Consider the following 20,968-nt stretch of genomic DNA (forward strand, 5'->3'; position numbering starts at 1 on the left):
TGAATGCTAGTTAGGCAGAGAACATTCTTAGGAATAACCTCTCTCCCGCTGTTGAAAATCACATGAGTCAACTCGTATGGTTATTATGATGGTGAGGTTCTATCAATATCTCCAGCAGCAGTCACAAATCTGTTCAGCTTTCAGGTTCAGTTGCTGGTCCGGTGACATCTGACAGCTACTCCAGGTGTGTGATTACAGCATCAAAGTCTTGACTGGTGTTAGGTGGAACTAGGTATGTTGTGGATTTAGCTCGCTTCTCCTTTGAATACAGTGCAATGATTGTTTCTCAGTTAACAGTTTGACTACAGCCTTTCAAGGGACCAGTAAAGATCCTATTGCTAAATTAGTAAATCTGTCTGTTCTGCTTTCTATTATGTTATTTGCAGATTTTCAAATGTTCACCATTTTCAAGACTTCAGAAATAACATGTAGCAAGTTGTCACAATGATTGGAAGGCCTGATATGTTTTATAAAGCCCACCTGCCCAGCCTGTTGTTTTAAAAGTGTACGATATGGAAAGTACTCCATTCAGAAAGGAATAAAAAGAAATAACAAAGCTAGAAATGCACAGCTGTTTGGTATAAGTAAAGCTGTTAAAAGGCTTTTATAGCTGTATCTTCTCACAAAATAGTCTCCTACATATTTTCCACTATGCAGAGCAGTCACTAAACATAGCCTATCATAAATGTCACAGGTATTGACTAGTCAGTCATTACAGTTTCCACCACTGACTTTTAGTGAATAATACATTTCGGGTAGGGTGGAAAGCACATCAGCTTTGAGAATATGGAGTAGCAATGTAACAGTGGTATAGTATTTGAGCAAACAAGATGGAACTCAAGGCCATGCAGATCTTGCTGCAAATTCATGCAAATTTGCACGATCTGCAAGCCCATCAACATAGGTACACTGAACAAGGCAGTGCAAGTTCTCCACAGAATTAGGGTCCAGCTGCACTAATGGGCCCTCCATTCAGAGGCTAAACAACTGCTTACAAATTTCCCTTTTTTCTTACTCTCTTTCCCAGCTGGCGTGACTTGGAACTCTTCCTTTACTGTAGCTGTTTAAGTGCTTTTGCTGTTTCCTTGGATCTCTGCTACTTACTGCTGTCAAAGTGCTTTAAAAGGTGTTACATACAATGGAGAGGGCAAGTCACCTGGCCACACCTGATGTGAATTTGTCCCATGGCATGGTGTGGAGGTTGAAATATTATATTTTTTAATGAATTTTTTGTGTGAATCTTTTGCTCATCAAGATGAGAGATGTTAATACTAAGGAATGGAACACTTTCCATTATAGGCACCCATTGCTGGTATCAAGTACTTCTGGGTCAAATATAAAAGATGGTTAGATGAAGAGTAAAACTGCCTTTACTTTGCACCAACCATAGAAGAGCACCTCCTACTGTGAGTGTTGCCCATCTCCCAAACCAACCATCCTGTGCCCTCTTTCAGTAAGATTTTCAATTACTGCCAAAATAAGGCCCCCCCAAGTTCATTTCACATAGAACTCTTACAGTCAACAGGCAGAGAAAACGTTCACTCCGTCACTTTGGGCTGGTTTTGAATTCAAGTCTCAAAGGTGAAAGGTGAATTTCTAACCAAACTCGTTCTCTCAAACTATTTTTAAGGAATGAATGGGACAATACCTTTACTTTGTAAGAGTTATTTGAACTAACACGCAGTATGAAAAGAGCAAGATTAAAATCAAAAGCGATAGTCATTAATTTAGGATACTGATGGATTATGTCATTTTAAATTGCATGTTAATTCAGCCCTGTTACGCCTTTGAGCAATATTGAATTCCCTGTTGCAGTTTGTAAGTGTGGTATGAAATAATTCTTCTGTTTTGCTGTATTTTCTTGTAACCATGCTGCTATTGGTATAGTTAAACCAACACCAGTCTTGCACCAGAAGTAAAATTTGAGTGTAACTAGTAGCAAAGGGATGGCTGGTTCAGTCTGCGTAAAAGCATGCGGATGGGTAGATAATGGTACGTGGTATTATTTTATTGCGAATTGTGGGCATAGTCCATGATAATGACCCTTGTGTTGAAGTACCCTTAGTTGGTTTTGAACACAAAGTTGACAGCTGGCCAGGATCTGGGAACCTCTAGAAATATGATTCAGTTGATATTAAAGCACATAATACTCTATACGGCATTTAAGGCAAACATTTTTGTGCATGGAACATTTTGATTTTGAATAGGATCCGATCTCAGAGTTAATCCCATTGGAGCAGCTTATATTGTTTCTTTCAGTTGAATTATTTCATGTCAGTACATTTGTTGACTTATTTCTGATTCTGTAAGTAAAACAACAGGATGGAGCAGGACAAATGCTAAGTAAATGCTAAAGTATGAAAATTAGTTCCATAAAATTCCATAACCAGTCATTAAAATTTGTTCATTTGAAAAAGCTGCTTAAAGAAGAAAGCTTTCATTTGATAGTTGCCTTTCAGGGTATCCCAAACAAATACTAGAAACTTGCTACTAAACTACAACAAAATCCATGGCAAATATTTTTTTATCTGAGACTTTGGTGGAGGGGTTTCCTGGCTTGTACACAGACATTGTAAAAATTCAACATTTGTTGACAACAGGGCAACAACATGAATCATAGAATCATAGAAGGTTACAGCACGGAAGGAGGCCATTTGGCCCATCGAGTCCATGAGCAATCCAGCTAGTCCCACTGCCCGGCCCTATCCCCGTAGCCCTGCACATTTTTTTGTTTCAAGTACTTATCCAGTTCCCTTTTGAAGGCCATGATTGAATCTGCCTCCACCACTCCCTCGGGCAGTGCATTCCAGATCCTAACCACTCGCTGTGTAAAAAAGATTTTCCTCATGTCACCTTTGGTTCTGTTGCCAATCACCTTAAATCTATGCCCTCTGGTTCTTGACCCCTCCGCCAATGGGAACAGTTTCTCTCTATCCACTCTGTCTAGACCCTTCATGATTTTGAACACCTCTATCAAATCTCCTCTCAACCTTCTCTGTTCCAACGAGAACAATCCCAGCCTCTCCAGTCTATCCACATAATTTAAGTCCCTCATCCCTAGAATCATTCCAGTAAATCTCCTCTGCACCCTCTCTAAGGCCTTCACCTCCTTCCTAAAGTGCAGTGCCCAGAACTGGACACAATACTCCAGTTGTGGCCGAACCAGTGTTTTATAAAGGTTCATCAAGACTTCCTTGCTTTTGTACTCTATGCCTCTATTTATAAATTGTAAACAATTTTACAACACCAAGTTATAGTCCAACGATTTTATTTTTAATCCCACAAGCTTTCGGGGGCTTTCCCCTTCCTCAGGCGGTGTGGAAAAGACAATTTCGAATCCTTTGCATTTTAAGATCACAGAACAAAGCCTGGTGATTACTGCCCGTTGCCAAGGCAATCACAGTGAGCAGACAGAAAGGTGTCATCTAAAAGGCCACTGAATATACAACCCCCCAAAAAAAAAAGAGAGAGAGAGAGATAAGGAAGACAGTCAATGACCCGTTATATTAAAAACAGATAACATTTGTTCGCTGGTGGGGTTACGTGTAGTGTGACATGAACCCAAGATCCCGGTTGAGGCCGTCCTCATGGGTGCGGAACTTGGCTATTAATTTCTGCTCGACGATTTTGCGTTGTCGTGTGTCTCGAAGGCCGCCTTGGAGTACGCTTACCCGAAGGTCGGTGGCTGAATGTCCATGACTGCTGAAGTGTTCCCCGACAGGGAGAGAACCCTCCTGTTTGGCGATTGTTGCGCGGTGTCCGTTCATCCGTTGTCGCAGCGCCTGCATGGTCTCGCCAATGTACCATGCTCTGGGGCATCCTTCCCTGCAACGTATGAGGTAGACAACGTTGGCCGAGTCACAGGAGTATGAACCGTGCACCTGGTGGGTGGTGTCCTCTCGTGTGATGGTGGTATCTGTGTCGATGATCTGGCATGTCTTGCAGAGGTTACCGTGGCAGGGTTGTGTGGTGTCGTGGACGCTGTTCTCCTGAAGACTGGGTAATTTGCTGCGAACGATGGTTTGTTTGAGGATGGGTGGCTGTTTAAAGGCGAGTAGTGGAGGTGTGGGGATGGCCATAGCGAGGTGTTCGTCATCATTGATGACATGTTGAAGGTTTATTTATAAAGCCCAGGACCCCGTATGCTTTTTTAACCGCTTTCTCAACCTACCCTGCCACCTTCAACGATTTATGCACATAGACCCCCAGATCCCTCTGTTCCTCCACCCCTTTTAGAATTGTGCCCTCTAGTTTACATTACCTCTCCTTATTTTTCCTACCGAAATACAGGCCAATTTAATATTTTCTTCTATTTTATTGACCGATTCATACTTGTGAGCTTCTTATAAGTAAATAACTCCATTTTAATTGGACTTCATTGTATTGATCAGTTTTGAAAGTTTCTATCCAATAGAACTCTTTTTATGAAACCATTCTTTTAAGAGTATTAGGTCATATATCTAGAAAAGTGAAGTTTACATGTATAGGCCAACTAGAAAGGATATGGTTATTACACTGGTGTGCTATGTTGTCTAATCAGTTTTGACTCTGTGCCCTTGTTTAGTTTGCTCACATCTTCAAAAGATACAGTCTTTATTGAAAAGTGCTGGGTCGATCTTTACTCAAAGACCAAATAAGGTTACAATTCTTCATTGTTTTCTAAAAAACAACATTGCATCCATTATGTATCATTTAATTCTTTGTGTCAAATCTTTGGAAGAAATAGTAATAGATTTTATGACATTTTTCCGTTTTATAAGATCATTTCATTGTCTCCACTAACAAGTCAGGCAAACAATTAACATTAATGCTACCTTAGATGAAAGGTTGCTTTGCTGCCTTGAGTTCACCCACCTTGAAGATATCAGGAAACATGGTCTATCATTTATGAAGTAAAATTTCTGAAATATTGACTAAATATTTTCTGGGATCAGATTCATTGGATAGTCTGCTGTGGGGTTTAGGTTGCAGTAATTTAGGATCAGCAGACTGTTTCTGTAATTATCCACAGGCAAGTTAAAAGTGTATGGCATGACATCAGTTTCCTTTCAAAATTGAAAAACTGCTGTGATTTTAGATCTGTTTTATATGCAGGCACCTGTACTAAGTAGCATTTTACAATAAGTTGTACAATGAATACCCATCTTGTTAAAGATCCAATGGCACTATTTGAAGTAGAGCAGGGAAGTTCTCCCGATGTCCTAACTATCATTTATCCCTCAACCAACATCACAAGAATGAATTATTTGGTCATTTATCTCATTGCTGTTTGTGGGATCTTGCTGAGCGCAAATTGGCTGCCACCTTTCCCTACATTACAACAGTGACAACACTTCAAAAAGTAATTAATTGGCAGTGAAGCACTTTGGGAAGTCTTGAGGTCAAAAAAGATGCTATGAATCTGTTCTCACACTTCAGTAAATTATCAAAACTCAATTAAGGCCACGTGTATTATTTTGAGACAACAACTTGCCTTTATATCACGCCTTTAACATAGTAAAACGTCCCAAGGCGTTTCACAGGAGCATTATCAAACAAAATTTGACACCAAGCCGCATAAGGAGACATTAGGACAGGTGACTAAAAGCTTGGCCAAAGAGGTAGGTTTTAAGAAGCATCTTAAAGGAGGAGAGAGAGGCGGAGAGGTTTGCAGAGGGAATTCCAGAGCTTAAGGCCTAGGCAGCTGATGGCATACCCACCAGTGGTGGAGCGATGAAAATCGGGGATGCGCAAGAGGCCAGAATTGGAGGAGAGCAGAGATTTCAGAGGGTTGTAGGGCTGGAGGAGATTACAGAGATAGGAAGGGGTGAGGACATGGAGGGATTTGAAAACAAGAATGAGAATTTTAAAATCGAGGCATTGCCAGATCGGGAGCCAATGTAGGTCAGCAAGCACAGGGGTGATGGGTGAACGGGACTTGGTGCGAGTTAGGATATGGGCAACAGAGCTTTGACTGAGCTCAAGAGGATACAAGGTGGGAGGCCAGCCAGAAGAGCATTGGAATACTCGAGTCGAGACCATTATCTGTTTTGATTAGTTGGATGCCTGACACGCATGAAACCCTTCATCATGCTTAACTCAAGCTATTGAGAAATCCACATAAGTGGAGTTTCTGTTCGTCTGATATGGTGGGCACGTTCTGTCCCTTTTGGATACACTTCACTTACCTAATCCCAGAGAACAAGGTTTAGGAACTCCAAGTGTATATAAGGACTTTCACTAGCTAAAACTTTGCAGCTTATGACACAAGGCGCCGTGGGTGCTTGTCCTGCTGGGCAGTGACTTGGAGTAGTATGGATCTGTCCGATTCAGTTATTGGATTACTGAATCTGCCACAAAGGGTCTGCTCCATGGCTGGGTGTGTCAAGGAGGACAGTCACTAGTTGTTGAATAGATTGGAACACAGGAACAGGAGTAGGCCATTTAGCCCCTCGAGCCTGTTCTACCATTCAATGAGATCATGGCTGATCTGTGACCTAACTCCATATATCTGCCCTAGCCCCATATCCCTTAACAAAAAATCTATCAATCTCAGATTTAAAATTAACAATTGAGCTAGCATCAACTGTCGTTTGCAGAAGAGAATTCCAAACTTCTACCACCTTTTGCGTGTAGAAGCGTTTCCTAACTTCACTCCTGAAAGTCCTGGTTCTAATTTTTAGGTTATGTCCCCTAGTCCTAGACTCCCCAACCAGCGGAAATAGTTTCTCTCTATCTACCCTATCAGTTCCCCTAATATGCTGAAAACTTCGATCAAATCACCCCATAATCTTCTAAATTCCAGGGAATACAACACTAGTTTGTGTAATCTCTCCTCATCATTTAACCCTTGGAGTCCGGGTATCATTCTAGTAAATCTACGCTGCACTCCCTCCAAACCAATATATCCTTGCTAAAGTGCAGTGCCCAGAACTGAACCAGTACTCCAGGTGTAGTCTAACCAGGGCTTTGTATAGCTGTAGCATAATTTCTACCCCCTTGTATTCTAGTCCTCTAGATATAAAGGCCAGCATTCCATTAGCCTTTTTGATTATTTTCTGTACCTGCCCATGACATTTTAATGATCTATGTACCTCTACTGTTTCAAGCTTTTCACCATTTAGAAAGTACTCTGATCTATTGTTTTTAGGTCCAAAGTGGATGACCTCACACTTGCCTACATTGAAATCCATTTGCCATAATTTTGCCCATTCACTTAATCTATTAATATCTCTCTGTAATTTTATACTTCCATCTACACTGCTTACAATGCTGCCTATCTTTGTGTCATCAGCAAACTTGGATATATGGCCCTCTATCCCATTATCTAAATCGTTGGTAAATACAGTGAATGGTTGAGGCCCTTGTGGGACTCCACTAGTCACATCTTGCCAATTTGAGTACCTGCCCATTATCCCTACTCTCTGCTGCTCAGCCAATTTCCTAACCAGGTCAATAATTTGTCCTCAATTCCATGAGCTTCAGCTTTAGCTAACAGTCTGTTATGAGGGACTTTATCGAATGCCTTCTGGAAGTCCATATTAACAACATCCATAGACATTCTCCTGTCCACTACTTTAGTCACCTCTTCAAAAAAAATTCAATCAGGTTCATCAGGCATGACCTACCCTTCACAAATCCGTGCTGGCTCTCCCTGATCAGCGGAAAATTTTCAAGCTGTTCAGTCACTCTATCCTTACTTACAGACTCTAGTAATAACTGACAAGCACAGGTTTGAACAACATGCTGACCCAAGTTATACTGCTGGTTTCTGCATCATGTTCTGGCCAAGGAAAGGGAGCTGTGTCCATGAGTGCTCCTTTGGACTTCCTAAGAATTTCATAAACTTGGCTTCACACCATTTATTTAAAGCCAAAACAGTGTCAGATTCAAGGTAGCCTCACATCTCTTTCCTAAGCATGCATGGATCACATGAATTACACTACCTTTGCATCGCAGCAAAGTTGAAACCACTCAGCAATGGCTTAAATAGTGTGTAATTGTTTAATAAGATCACAGTCTTGTACCTCTAGGTACGTCTCTCTCTCTTTCTCTCTTAATGTAGCAGTAATTTATGCTTCAACTTAGCAGTTGTTGGCACTTATTTCAAACCATTGTCGACATGCAAGTGCAGATCGTGTTGTGTTAAAAGAAAATTAAATGCTCTAAGTAGCACTTCATCCTGAACTAATATTTTGTTATTTTAACTTTAAATACATTCGATCCCGCAACAAGAATATTGATAAAACCATTACTGGCAGAATTTGATAACGCTTTCTATATGACCACTTTCTGCAAGTTCCCACTTCAAACTAACAGTGCAGCACCTCCAGAAATACATAGGACTGCACCACATGACGTCACAAGGTGTGTCGTTTCAAGAGTCTAAATTTACTTGTGCAGCAGCTAATTTTGCTGAAATGGTTAAAAACTAATTAACAATTGTGTGTATTTATGTACATACAAAAAGAATAAATTAGACTTAAGTATTATATGCACATCAAAGAGATTAGGGACTCAATTTATCTATAACATATTAAAAGTTTTTGGTCTGCGTGCACTTCTTGTCTGTGCCACTTGACTTCTGATGTCATACTTTCTGTGTCAATTTTAGCCATTATAAATTGCTATGTATACATTTAACACAGTAATTGCCTCTGTAAGCTTGTCATGCTGTAATTACAAAATCTGGCCACTAGTTGGCTTTTTGCCAAATCTGTTAAGTCCTTTTCTTTTGTCTAAGTTTTGCTTTCTAGTCTAATGCTTTTCCTCAGCATTCTTTAATAGTTCAATTTTAATAAAATATATTTTGTTTTTCTTGTACAGAATGTTAGAGCCTCATATTTCTTGTCAAATATTAAAATTAAATATTAAGTTGTCCTTTTCCCAATCCTTCCTTGTGACCCGCCACCCCCCCCCCCTCACTCATCCCCACCAAACCCTTATGCTTAGGTTCTCAGTCACTGACAGACTTGTATGACAAATGTCCCTTCTACAGTCAATTTTCTCTGAAACGTTTAATCAGGAAAATTGAATTCAAGTTCCAGAATCTTCAGTCCATTCCCCTGGTTTGAAAGCTGCGTCTACCTTCAATCCCGACTCCATCTCCCACATAAATAAGGCCTGCTGGTACCACGCGTCCTATGCTGGCCACTACTCTCTTTCAGTAGTTTATGTTGTATAAAGTGCCTGACATAAATACTCTCATAATTTTTAATGCTTTAACTGTAGTCAAGTGAAAAAATATTTAAGGCAAGTAAATCAATTCTAATTGTGTTTGTGAAATGTCATTTACCTCCATGATTATTTTATTTGTGTGGAGAAGAATTGTTGTTGGCCTTGGAAAGCTTGGAGTAAAGCAGGCCTCAGCAATTATGCACACCTTTTATTGGGTGATGATACTTTATGTAATCGACAGGAAGTCCTGTTTAAACATTTCTGAAGCACCATTTTAATCTTTGTGGAGAACCTTCACCACACGGACTGCAGCGGTTCAAGAAGGCGGCTCACCACCACCTTCTCAAGGGCAATTAGGGATGGGCAATAAATGCTGGCCTCGCCAGTGACGCCCACATCCCATGACTGGATAAAAAAAAATCTTTGTGGCAGAGTCTGTGCCAGCTTCTAGTGACTCCTTGTGCAGGTCAGTTTATGACGTACATTACCTTGTAAATAGGACAAGATTCTGTCCATTTATATACAAGAAATAAAAAATGTATTAGCTGGCTACCCCATTGGATTGCCCTGTCAGTAGCTACGTCATTGTCCAAAAGGAGATATTTAAGATGATCGGCAAAAGAACCAGAGGGGAGATGAGGAGAATTTCTTTCACTCAGCGAGTAGTTATGATCTGGAATGTACTGTCTGAAAGGGTGGTGGAAGCAGATTCAAAAGTAACTTTCAAAAGGGAATTGGCTATATACTTGAAGGGGAAAAAATTGCAGGGCTATGGGGAAAGAGCAGGGGAGTGGGACTATTGGATCGCTCTTGGATACGAAATTGGTCATGTGACAGGAAACCGAGAGTAGTGGTGAACTTTTGTTTTTCGGACTGGACGAGTGGTGTTCCCCAGGGGTCGGTACTAGGACTACTGCTTCTTTTGATATATATTAATGACTTGGACTTGGGTGTACAGGGCACAATTTCAAAATTTGCAGATGACACAAAACTTGGAAGTGTAGTAAACAATGAGGAGGATAGTAATAGACTTCAAGAGGAAATAGACAGACTGGTGGAATGGGCAGACACATGGCAGATGAAATTTAACCAGAGAAGTGCGAAGTGATACATTTTGGCAGGAAGAATGAGGAGAGGGAATATAAACTAAATGGTACAATTCTAAAGGGGGTGCAGGACTAGAGAGACCTCGGGGTGTATGTGCAAAAATCTTTGAAGGTGGCAGGACAGGTTGGGAAAGCAGTTAAAAAAGCATACGGGATCCTGGGCTTTATAAATAGAGGCATGGAGTACAAAAGCAAGGAAGTTATGTTGAAACTTTATGAAACACTGGTTTGGCCACAACTGGAGTATTGTGTCCAATTCTGGGCACTGCACTTCAGGAAGGATGTGAAGGCCTTAGAGAGGGTGCAGAAAAGATTTACTGAAATGGTTCCAGGGATGAGGGACTTCATTTACTTGGATAGACTGGAGAAGCTGGGGTTGTTCTCCTTAGAGCAGAGAAGGTTAAGAGGAGATTTGATAGAAGTGTTCAAAATCATGAAGGGTTTAGATAAAGTAAATAAAGAGAAACTGTTCCCATTGGCGGAAGGGTCAAGAACCGCAGGACACCCATTTAAGGTGATTGGCAAAAGAACCAAAGGCGACATGAGGAAAAGCTATTTAACGCAGCGAGTAGTTATAATCTGGAATGCGCTGCCTGAAAGGGTGGTGGAAGCAGATTCAATCATGGCTTTCAAAAAGGAATTGGATGAATACTTGAAGGGAAAAAATTTGCAGGGCTACAGGGAAAGAGCGGGGCAATGGGACTAAGTGGATTGCTCTTACAAAGAGCCAGCATAGGCTTGATGGGCCGAACGGCCTCCTTCTGTGCTGTAACCATTCTATGATTCTTTCAAAGACACCATGCGCCAAATTGAGGGTGGCATGATTCTGTGCTGTATGATTCTAGCTTTGCAACACAAACTAATCCATTGTCATTCTGTAGGAAGGTGTGTCCCTTGTGGAATATATCTGATGGTGAGGATTGATCCTTGGCTTTGTATTTATATAAGTTATGCACTTAGATACCCTTCAAAAGTCCCACGATAAAGCAGTGGTATGCCTTCTTTTGGAATTAGTGGTAGAATTGCAAATAATACATGTCTACTACTAACAATGTGTCATAAGAAATAGGAGCAGGAGTAGGCCAAATGGCACCTTGAGCCTGCTCCACCGTTCATTAAGATCACGGCTAATCTTCTACCTAAACTCCACTTTCCCGTCTGATCCCCATATCCCTTGATTCCCTGGAGTCCAAATATCCATCGCTCTCAGTCTTGAATATACTCAACGACTGAGCATCCACAGCCCTCTGGGGTAGAGAATTCCAAAGATTCACAACTCTCTGAGTGAAGAAACTTTTCCACATCTTGGTCCTAAATGGCCTACTCCTTATCCTGAGACTATGACCTCGAGTTCTAGACTCTCCAGCCAGGGGAAACGGCCTCTCAGAATCTACCCTATTTTTTTTTATTCGTTCACGGGATGTGGGCGTCGCTGGCAAGGCCGGCATTTATTGCCCATCCCTAATTGCCCTTGAGAAGGTGGTGGTGAGCCGCCTTCTTGAACCGCTGCAGTCCGTGTGGTGACGGTTCTCCCACAGTGCTGTTAGGAAGGGAGTTCCAGGATTTTGACCCAGCGACAATGAAGGAACGGCGATATATTTCCAAGTCGGGATGGCGTGTGACTTGGAGGGGAACGTGCAGGTGGTGTTGTTCCCATGCGCCTGCTGCCCTTGTCCTTCTAGGTGGTAGAGGTCACGGGTTTGGGAGGTGCTGTCGAAGAAGCCTTGGCGAGTTGCTGCAGTGCATCCTGTGGATGGTGCACACTGCAGCCACAGTGCGCCGGTGGTGAAGGGAGTGAATGTTTAGGGTGGTGGATGGGGTGCCAATCAAGCAGGCTGCTTTATCTTGGATGGTGTCGAGCTTCTTGAGTGTTGTTGGAGCTGCACTCATCCAGGCAAGTGGAGAGTATTCCATCACACTCCTGACTTGTGCCTTGTAGATGGTGGAAAGGCTTTGGGGAGTCAGGAGGTGAGTCACTTGCCGCAGAATACCCAGCCTCTGACCTGCTCTCGTAGCCACAGTATTTATATGGCTGGTCCAGTTAAGTTTCTGGTCAATGGTGACCCCCAGGATGTTGATGGTGGGGGATTCGGCGATGGTAATGCCGTTGAATGTCAAGGGGAGGTGGTTAGACTCTCTCTTGTTGGAGATGGTCATTGCCTGGCACTTATCTGGCGTGAATGTTACTTGCCACTTATCAGCCCAAGCCTGGATGTTGTCCAGGTCTTGCTGCATGCGGGCTCGGACTGCTTCATTATCTGAGGGGTTGCGAATGGAACTGAACACTGTGCAGTCATCAGCGAACATCCCCATTTCTGACCTTATGATGGAGGGAAGGTCATTGATGAAGCAGCTGAAGATGGTTGGGCCGAGGACACTGCCCTGAGGAACTCCTGCAGCAATGCCCTGGGGCTGAGATGCTTGGCCTCCAACAACCACTACCATCTTCCTTTGTGCTAGGTATGACTCCAGCCACTGGAGACTTTTCCCCCTGATTCCCATTGACTTCAATTTTACTAGGGCTCCTTGGTGCCACACTCGGTCAAATGCTGCCTTGATGTCAAGGGCAGTCACTCCCACCTCACCTCTGGAATTCAGCTCTTTTGTCCATGTTTGGACCAAGGCTGTAATGAGGTCTGGAGCCGAGTGGTCCTGGCGGAACCCAAACTGAGCATCGGTGAGCAGGTTATTGGTGAGTAAGTGCCGCTTGATAGCACTGTCGACGACACCTTCCATCACTTTGCTGATGATTGAGAGTAGACTGATGGGGCGGTAATTGGCCGGATTGGATTTGTCCTGCTTTTTGTGGACAGGACATACCTGGGCAATTTTCCACATTGTCGGGTGGATGCCAGTGTTGTAACTGTACTGGCACAGCTTGGCTAGAGGCGCAGCTAGTTCTGGAGCACAAGTCTTCAGCACTACAGCTGGGATGTTGTCGGGGCCCATAGCCTTTGCTGTATCCAGTGCACTCAGCCGTTTCTTGATATCACGTGGAGTGAATCGAATTGGCCGAAGACTGGCTTCCGTGATGGTGGGGATATCGGGAGGAGGCTGAGATGGATTATCCACTCGGCACTTCTGGCTGAAGATGGTTGCAAACGCTTCAGCCTTGTCTTTTGCACTCACGTGCTGGACTCCGCCATCATTGAGAATGGGGATGTTTGCAGAGCCTCCTCCTCCCGTTAGTTGTTTAATTGTCCACCACCATTCACGACTGGATGTGGCAGGACTGCAGAGCTTTGATCTGATCCGTTGGTTGTGGAATCGCTTAGCTCTGTCTATAGCATGTTGCTTCCGCTGTTTAGCATGCATGTAGTCCTGAGTTGTAGCTTCACCAGGTTGGCACCTCATTTTTAGGTACGCCTGGTGCTGCTCCTGGCATGCTCTTCTACACTCCTCATTGAACCAGGGTTGATCCCCTGGCTTGTTGGTAATGGTAGAGTGAGGAATATGCCGGGCCATGAGGTTACAGATTGTGCTGGAATACAATTCTGCTGCTGCTGATGGCCCACAGCGCCTCATGGATGCCCAGTTTTGAGCTGCTAGATCTGTTCTGAATCTATCCCATTTAGCACGGTGGTAGTGCCACACAACACGTTGGATGGTGTCCTCAGTGCGAAGACGGGATTTCATCTCCACGAGGACTGTGCGGTGGTCACTCCTACCAATACTGTCATGGACAGATGCATTTGCGACAGGTAGATTGGTGAGGACGAGGTCAAGTAAGTTTTTCCCTCGTGTTGGTTCGCTCACCACCTGCCGCAGGCCCAGTCTAGCAGCTATGTCCTTCAGGACTCGGCCAGCTCGGTCAGTAGTGGTGCTACCGAGCCACTCTTGGTGATGGACATTGAAGTCCCCCACCCAGAGTACATTTTGTGCCCTTGCTACCCTCAGTGCTTCCTCCAAGTGGTGTTCAACATGGAGGAGGACTGATTCATCAGCTGAGGGAGGACGGTAGGTGGTAATCAGCAGGAGGTTTCCTTGCCCATGTTTGACCTGATGCCATGAGATTTCATGGGGTCCAGAGTCAATGTTGAGGACTCCCAGGGCCACTCCCTCCTGACTGTATATCACTGTACCGCCACCTCTGGTGGGTCTGTCCTGCCGGTGGGACAGGACATACCCAGGGATGGTGATGGAAGAGTCTGGGACGTTGGTTGAAAGATATGATTCTGTGAGTATGGCCATGTCAGGCTGTTGCTTGACTAGTCTGTGGGACAGCTCTCCCAATTTTGGCACAAGTCCCCAGATGTTAGTAAGGAGGACCTTGCAGGGTCGACTGGGCTTGGTGTTTTGCCGTTGTCGTGTCCGGTGCCTAGTGGTCCGATGCCGGGTGGTCCGTCCAGTTTTATTCTTATTATGACTTTTCGTAGCGAGATTTTACAAGTGAGTGGCTTGCTAGGCCATTTCAGAGGGCAATTAAGAATCAACCACATTGCTGTGGGTCTGGAGTCACATATAGGCCAGACCGGGTAAGGGCGGCAGGCTTCCTTCCCTAAAGGACATTTGTGAACCAGATGGGTTTTTACGACAATCCGGTAGTTTCATGGCCATCATTACTGATACTAGTATTTTAATTCCAGATTTTTATTTAATTAATTGAATTTAATTAATTAATTGAATTTAAATTCTCTAAGAATTTTATACGTTTCAATGAGATCACCCCTCATTCTTCTAAACTCCAGAGAATATAGGCCCATTCTATTCAATCTCTCCTCATAGGACAACCCTCTCATCCCAGGAATCAATGTGGCGTACCTACGTTGCACCCCATCTAAGGCAAGTATATCCTTCCTTAGATTAGGAGACCAAAACTGTACACAGTACTCCAGGTGTGGTCTCACCAAAGCCCTATTTAATTGCAGCAAGACCTCCTTACTCTTCTATTCCAACCCCCTTGCAATAAAGGCTAACATACCATTTTCCGTCCTAATTGCTTGCTGTACCTGCATGTTAACTTTCTGCAATTCGTGTTCAAGGACACCCAAATCCCTCTGAATACCAACATTTCTTAGTCTCTCACCCTTTAAAAAATATTCTGCTTTTTTATTCTTCCTACCAAAGTGGATAATTTCACGTTTCCCCACATTAGACTCCATCTGCCTCCTACTAGCCCACTACTTAACCTGCCTATATCCCTTTGCAGCCTCTTTGCGTCCTTACTTTCCCACCTTGCTTTGTATCGTCGGCAAACTTGGATACATTATACTCGGTCTCCTCATCTAAGTCATTGATATAGGAACAGGAGTAGGCCATTCAGCCCCTCGTGCCTGTTCTGCCATTTGATAAGATCATGGCTGATCTGTGATCTAGCTCCATATATCTGCCTTTGGCCCATATCCCTTAATACCTTTGGTTGCCAAAAAGCTATCTATCTCACATTTAAATTTAACAATTGAGGTAGTATCAATTGCCATTTGCGGAAGAGAGTTCCAAACTTCTACCACCCTTTGTGTGTAGAAATGTTTTCTAATCTCACTCCTGAAAGGTCTGGCTCTAATTTTTAGACTGTGCCCCCTACTCCGAGAATCCCCAACCAGCGGAAATAGTTTCTCTCTATCCACCCTATCTGTTCCCCTTAATATCTTATAAGATCAGATCACCCCTTAACCTTCGAAACTCCAGAGAATACAACCCCAATTTGTGTAATCTCTCCTCGTAACTTAATCCTTGAAGTCCGGGTATCATTGTAGTAAACCTACACTGCACTCCCTCCAAGGCCAATATGTCCTTCTGAAGGTGCGGTGCCCAGAACTGCTCACAGTACTCCAGGTGCGATCTAACCAGGGTTTTGTATGGCTGCAACATAACTTCTGCCCCCTTGTACTCTCGTCCTCTAGATATAAAGGCCAGCATTCCATTAGCCTTATTGATTATTTTCTGCACCTGTTCATGACACTTCAATGATCTATGTACCTGAACCCCGAAGTCCCTTTGGACATCCATTGTTTTTATCTTTTTACCATTTAGAAAGTACCCTGTTCTATCCTTTTTTGATCCAAAGTGGATGACCTCTCATTTGTCTACATTGAATTCCATTTGCCACAGTTTTGCCCATTCAACTAATTATCAATATCGCTTTGTAATTTTATGTTTCCATCTACACTGCTTACAATGCCACCAATCTTTGTGTCATCGGCAAACTTAGATATGAGACTTTCTATGCCTTCATCTCAGTAGTTAATAAATATTGTGAATAATTGAGGCCCCAAGACAGATCCCTGTGGGACTCCACTAGTCACATCCAATGTGAATACTTACCCATTATCCCTACTGTCTGTCGCTTTCGCTCAGCCAATTTCCGAACCAAGTCCGTACTTTTCCCTCGATTCCATGGGCTTCTATCTTAGCTAACAGTCTCTTATGTGGGACCTTATCAAATGCCTTCTGGAAGTCCATATAAATAACATCCATTGACATTCCCCTGCCCACTACTTTAGTCACCTCTTCAAAAAATTCAATCAGGTTTGTCAGGCATGACCTACCTTTCACAAATCCATGCTGGCTCTCTCTGATTAACTGAAAATTCTCGAGGTGTTCCATCACCCTATCCTTAATTATAGACTCCAGCAATTTCCCCACAACAGATGTTAGGCTAACTGGTCTATAATTCCCCGGTTTCCCTCTCTCTCCTTTCTTAAAAAGCGGAGTGACATGTGCAATTTTCCAATCTAGAGGGACAGTTCCTAAATCTAGAGAACTTTGAAAGATTATAGTTAGGGCATCTGCAATGTGCTCACCTACTTCCTTTAAAACCCTGGGATGGAAACCATCTGGTCCTGGGGATTTGTCACTCGTTAGTGCTATTATTTTCTTCATTACTGTTGCTTTACTTATATTAATTTTATCGAGTCCCTGTCCCCGATTCAGTATTAGTTTTCTTTGGATTTCCGGCATGCTATCCTCTTTTTCTACTGTAAATACTGATACAAAGTAATCATTCAACATGTCCGCCATTTCCCCATTGTCAATGGCAATATCCCCACTTTCAGTTTTTAAGGGGCCAACACTGCTCCTGACCACCCTCTTTTTCCTAATGTAACTATAAAAGTTCTTCGTATTGGTTTTGATATCCCTTGCAGGTTTCTTTTCATACTCTCTTTTTGTCGCTATTACTATCTGTTTTGTGACCCTTTGTTGATCTTTGTATCTTTCCCATTCGCCAGGATCCGTGCCATTTTTTGCCTTTTTGTATGCCCTTTCCTTATGTCTTATACTGTCCCTTACCTCTTTAGTTGTCCATGGCTGTTTTTTTTGGCAAGTAGAGTTCTTGCCCTTCAGGGCAAGAGGCCCAAGCAGTGGTATGCCTTCTTTTGGAATTAGTGGTAGAATTGCAAATAATACATGTCTACTACTAACAATGTGTCATAAGAACATAAGAAATAGGAGCAGGAGTAGGCCATATGGCCCCTTGAGCCTGCTTCACCGTTCAATAAGATCACGGCTAATCTTCTACCTAAACTCCACTTTCCCATCTGATCCCCATATCCCTTGATTCCCCTAGAGTCCAAACATCCATCGATCTCAGTCTTGAATATACTCAATCCTTGCGGCACCCCACTAGTTACAACCTGCCAACCCGAAAATGACCCGTTTATTCCTACTCTCCGTTTTTTGTCCAATAACCAAGCCTCAATCCATGCTAATACATTACCCCAACCCCGAGAGCCCTAATCTTGTGTAACAACCTCTTGTGTGGCATCTTATTGAATGCCTTTTGATATTACATCCACTGGTCTCTGCTTATCTATCCTGCTAGTTACACCCTCAAAAAATTCAAATAGATTTGTCGAACACAATTTACCTTTCATAAAACCGTATTGACTCTGCCTAATCATATTATGATTTTCTATGTGCCCTGTTACTACGTCCTTGATAATAGATTCTACCATGTACCCTACTACTGATGTCAGGCTAACTGGCCTACAGTTCCCTTTTTTCTCTCTCCCTCCTTTCTTGAATAGTGGGGTTACATTTGCTACCTACCAATCCACTGGGACCGTTCTAGAATCTAGGGAATTCTGGAAAATCAAAACCAATGCATCCACTAATTCTGCAGCCGCCTCTTTTAGAACCCTAGGATGTAAGCCTTCAGGTCCAGGGGATTTGTCGGCTTTTAGTCCCATTAATTTCTCCAATACTTTTTCTTTACTAATATTAATTGCTTTAACTTCCTCCCCCTCATTGGACGCTTAGTTCCCCACTATTTCCGGTATGTTTTTTGTGTCTTCTACTGTGAAGACAGATGCAAAATATTTGTTTAACGTTTCTGCCATTTTCTTGTTCCCCATTATAATTTCTCCTTCTCTGCCTCGAAGGGACCCACATTTACTTTCGCTAATCTCTTCCTTTTTACATACTTACAATCTGTTTATATATTTCTTGCTAGTTTACTTGCATATTCAATTTTCTCCCTCCTTATCAATTGCTGATTTCTGAAACACTCCCAATTCTCAGGCTTGCCACTCTTTCTGACAACATTGTAAGCCTCTTCTTTTAATCTAATACTATCCTTAACTTCTCTAGTTAGCCATAGTTGGATCATTTTTCCCATGAAGTTTTTATTGCTCAAGGGAATGTATATTCGTTGAGAATTCTGAATTATTTCTTTAAATTTCGCCATTGCTTATCTACCGTCATATCTTTTAATCAAATTTTCCAATCTACCTTCACCAACTCGCCCCTCATACCTATGTAATTGGCTTTATTTAAATTTAAGACCCTAGTTTCGGATTTAACTACCATCACTCTCAAACTCAATATGAAATTCTATCATATTATGATCACCCCAGAGGATCCTTAACTATAACATTACTAATTAACCGTATCTCATTACACAATACTAGATCTAAAATAGCCTGTTCCCTAGTTGGTTCCTCAACATATTGTCAGTTTATATTTCACAAAATTACCTATCATTTATTTTTTACGAAGAATCCAAGCTCGTTGCTGCTATCCCAGTGAACCCATTGTCAGTTTGGTTGGCCTGGGTTCGCTCTGGTTCCCTCTGGTTCCCTGTTCCTGTCCAAGCTGTACCATGCCCCTTTTATATGGCAGTGCATGAAATGGTAGATGCCATATGCTCATCTGTCATTAGGCCCAAGCTGGAAATTGGACAGCAGGAAGTGTTTCTGGCTGCTTTTAGGGAATGTTCTAGAAACCATTTTCCAAATTATTACTTGGTTAAAATACAAAAATCTAAATCCACTTACATTATTTTCACCAAGGAACACAAAGCCGGGCTTTCTTATTCCCCCACCGTGTTTCCATTTGCCTGCAATGGCTTGTAGTCTGCTATCATGATTTGTATTCTTTTACCTTTTATTAGTCAAGAACTATTAAGTTTAATTCGGATCAGAATATAAAAACTATGGGTCTTTATACTCAGTATAAGCTTCCTGAAGTTCAACCTGCATTTATGTATCCCCTGTAATGTACTGAGATGTCCCATAGTGTTTCAAGGAAGCTTAGACTGAGAAGGAATGGACACTGAGCAAAACCTGAGGAAAGCGGTCAAGGAGATAGGTTTTGATTAGTTTCTTGAACACGAGAGCTGAAGCAGAAGCTGAGGGGGTTAGGAAGAAAGTTAGGAGCATGATAGCTGATGGCTAGGTCACTAATGATGGAATGTAAGAAGGTTGCATAGCAAACAGAGGGAAGTTTGCAAGTTAGGACATAGGCCTGGAGGATCTCCTTAAAACAGAAAAGGTTAAGGGGGGATTTGATAGAGGTGTTCACAATTATGAGGGGTTTTGATAGAGCACATGGCGAGAAACTGTTTCCACTGGCAGGAGGGTCAGTAACCAGAGGACACAGATTTAGTATAATTGACAAAAAATCCAGGGGGGAAATGAGGAGACATTTTTTTAATGCAGCGAGTTGTTATGATCTGGAATGCACTGCCTGAAAGGGTGGTGGAAGCAGATTCAGTAGTAACTTTCAAAAGGGAATTGGATAAATACTTGAAGGGGAGAAATTTACAGGGCTTTGGGGAAAAAGCAGGGGAGTGGGACTAATTGGATAGCTTTTTCAAAGAGTTGGCACAGACATGATGGGCCGAATTGCCTCCTCCTACACTGTATGATTCTATGATGTTGCAGAGTTAGGATGGGCAAGACCAAATAGATATGTAGACAAGGACAGGATTTCTTTTTTGTTATTCGTCCATGGGATGTGGGCGTCGCTGGTGAGGCCAGCATTTATTGCCCATCCCTATTTGCCCTTGAGAAGGTGGTGGTGAGCCGCCTTCTTGAACCGCTGCAGTCCGTGTGGTGAAGTTTCTCCCACAGTGCTTGTTAGGAAGGGAGTTCCAGGATTTTGACCCAGCGACGATGAAGGAACGGCAATATATTTCGAAGTCGGGATGGTGTGTGACTTGGAGGGGAATGTGCAGGTGGTGTTGTTCCCATGTGCCTGCTGCTCTTGTCCTTCTAGGTGGTAGAGGTCGCGGGTTTGGGAGGTGCTGTCGAAGAAGCCTTGACGAGTTGCTGCAGTGCATCCTGTGGATGGTACACACTGCAGCCACAGTGCGCCGGTGGTGAAGGGAGTGAATGTTTAGGGTGGCGGATGGCATATGAAAAAGGAAAGAAGACCTGAGGATTATTTCAACAAGGTCCATCAGCCTGTCCCATCCAGATATGGTGCAGCTTACATATATCATTAATCCACCCCAGTTACCCAGTCTACTGGGAGAGCCAAAAAAA

General features: G+C 42.8%; 1 protein-coding gene across 8 annotated transcripts in view; it reads left to right on the forward strand.

The window, feature by feature from the left end:
- The window catches only part of LOC137320406 (zinc finger matrin-type protein 1-like), a 133,719-nt gene that overhangs the window by 70,265 nt on the left and 42,486 nt on the right, over positions 1-20,968 (forward strand). The window contains exon 1 of one of the 8 annotated variants that reach the window (XM_067982146.1): positions 163-232. The exons of the other annotated variants lie outside the window; for them this stretch is intronic. The gene's annotated coding sequence lies outside the window, so the exon portion shown is untranslated. Of the gene's footprint in view, positions 1-162; positions 233-20,968 lie in introns of those variants that run through there. 8 annotated transcript variants of the gene reach the window in all.

This window comes from Heptranchias perlo, chromosome 1 (genome assembly GCF_035084215.1).
Source record: "Heptranchias perlo isolate sHepPer1 chromosome 1, sHepPer1.hap1, whole genome shotgun sequence".
In the NCBI taxonomy this organism is placed as follows: domain Eukaryota; kingdom Metazoa; phylum Chordata; class Chondrichthyes; order Hexanchiformes; family Hexanchidae; genus Heptranchias; species Heptranchias perlo.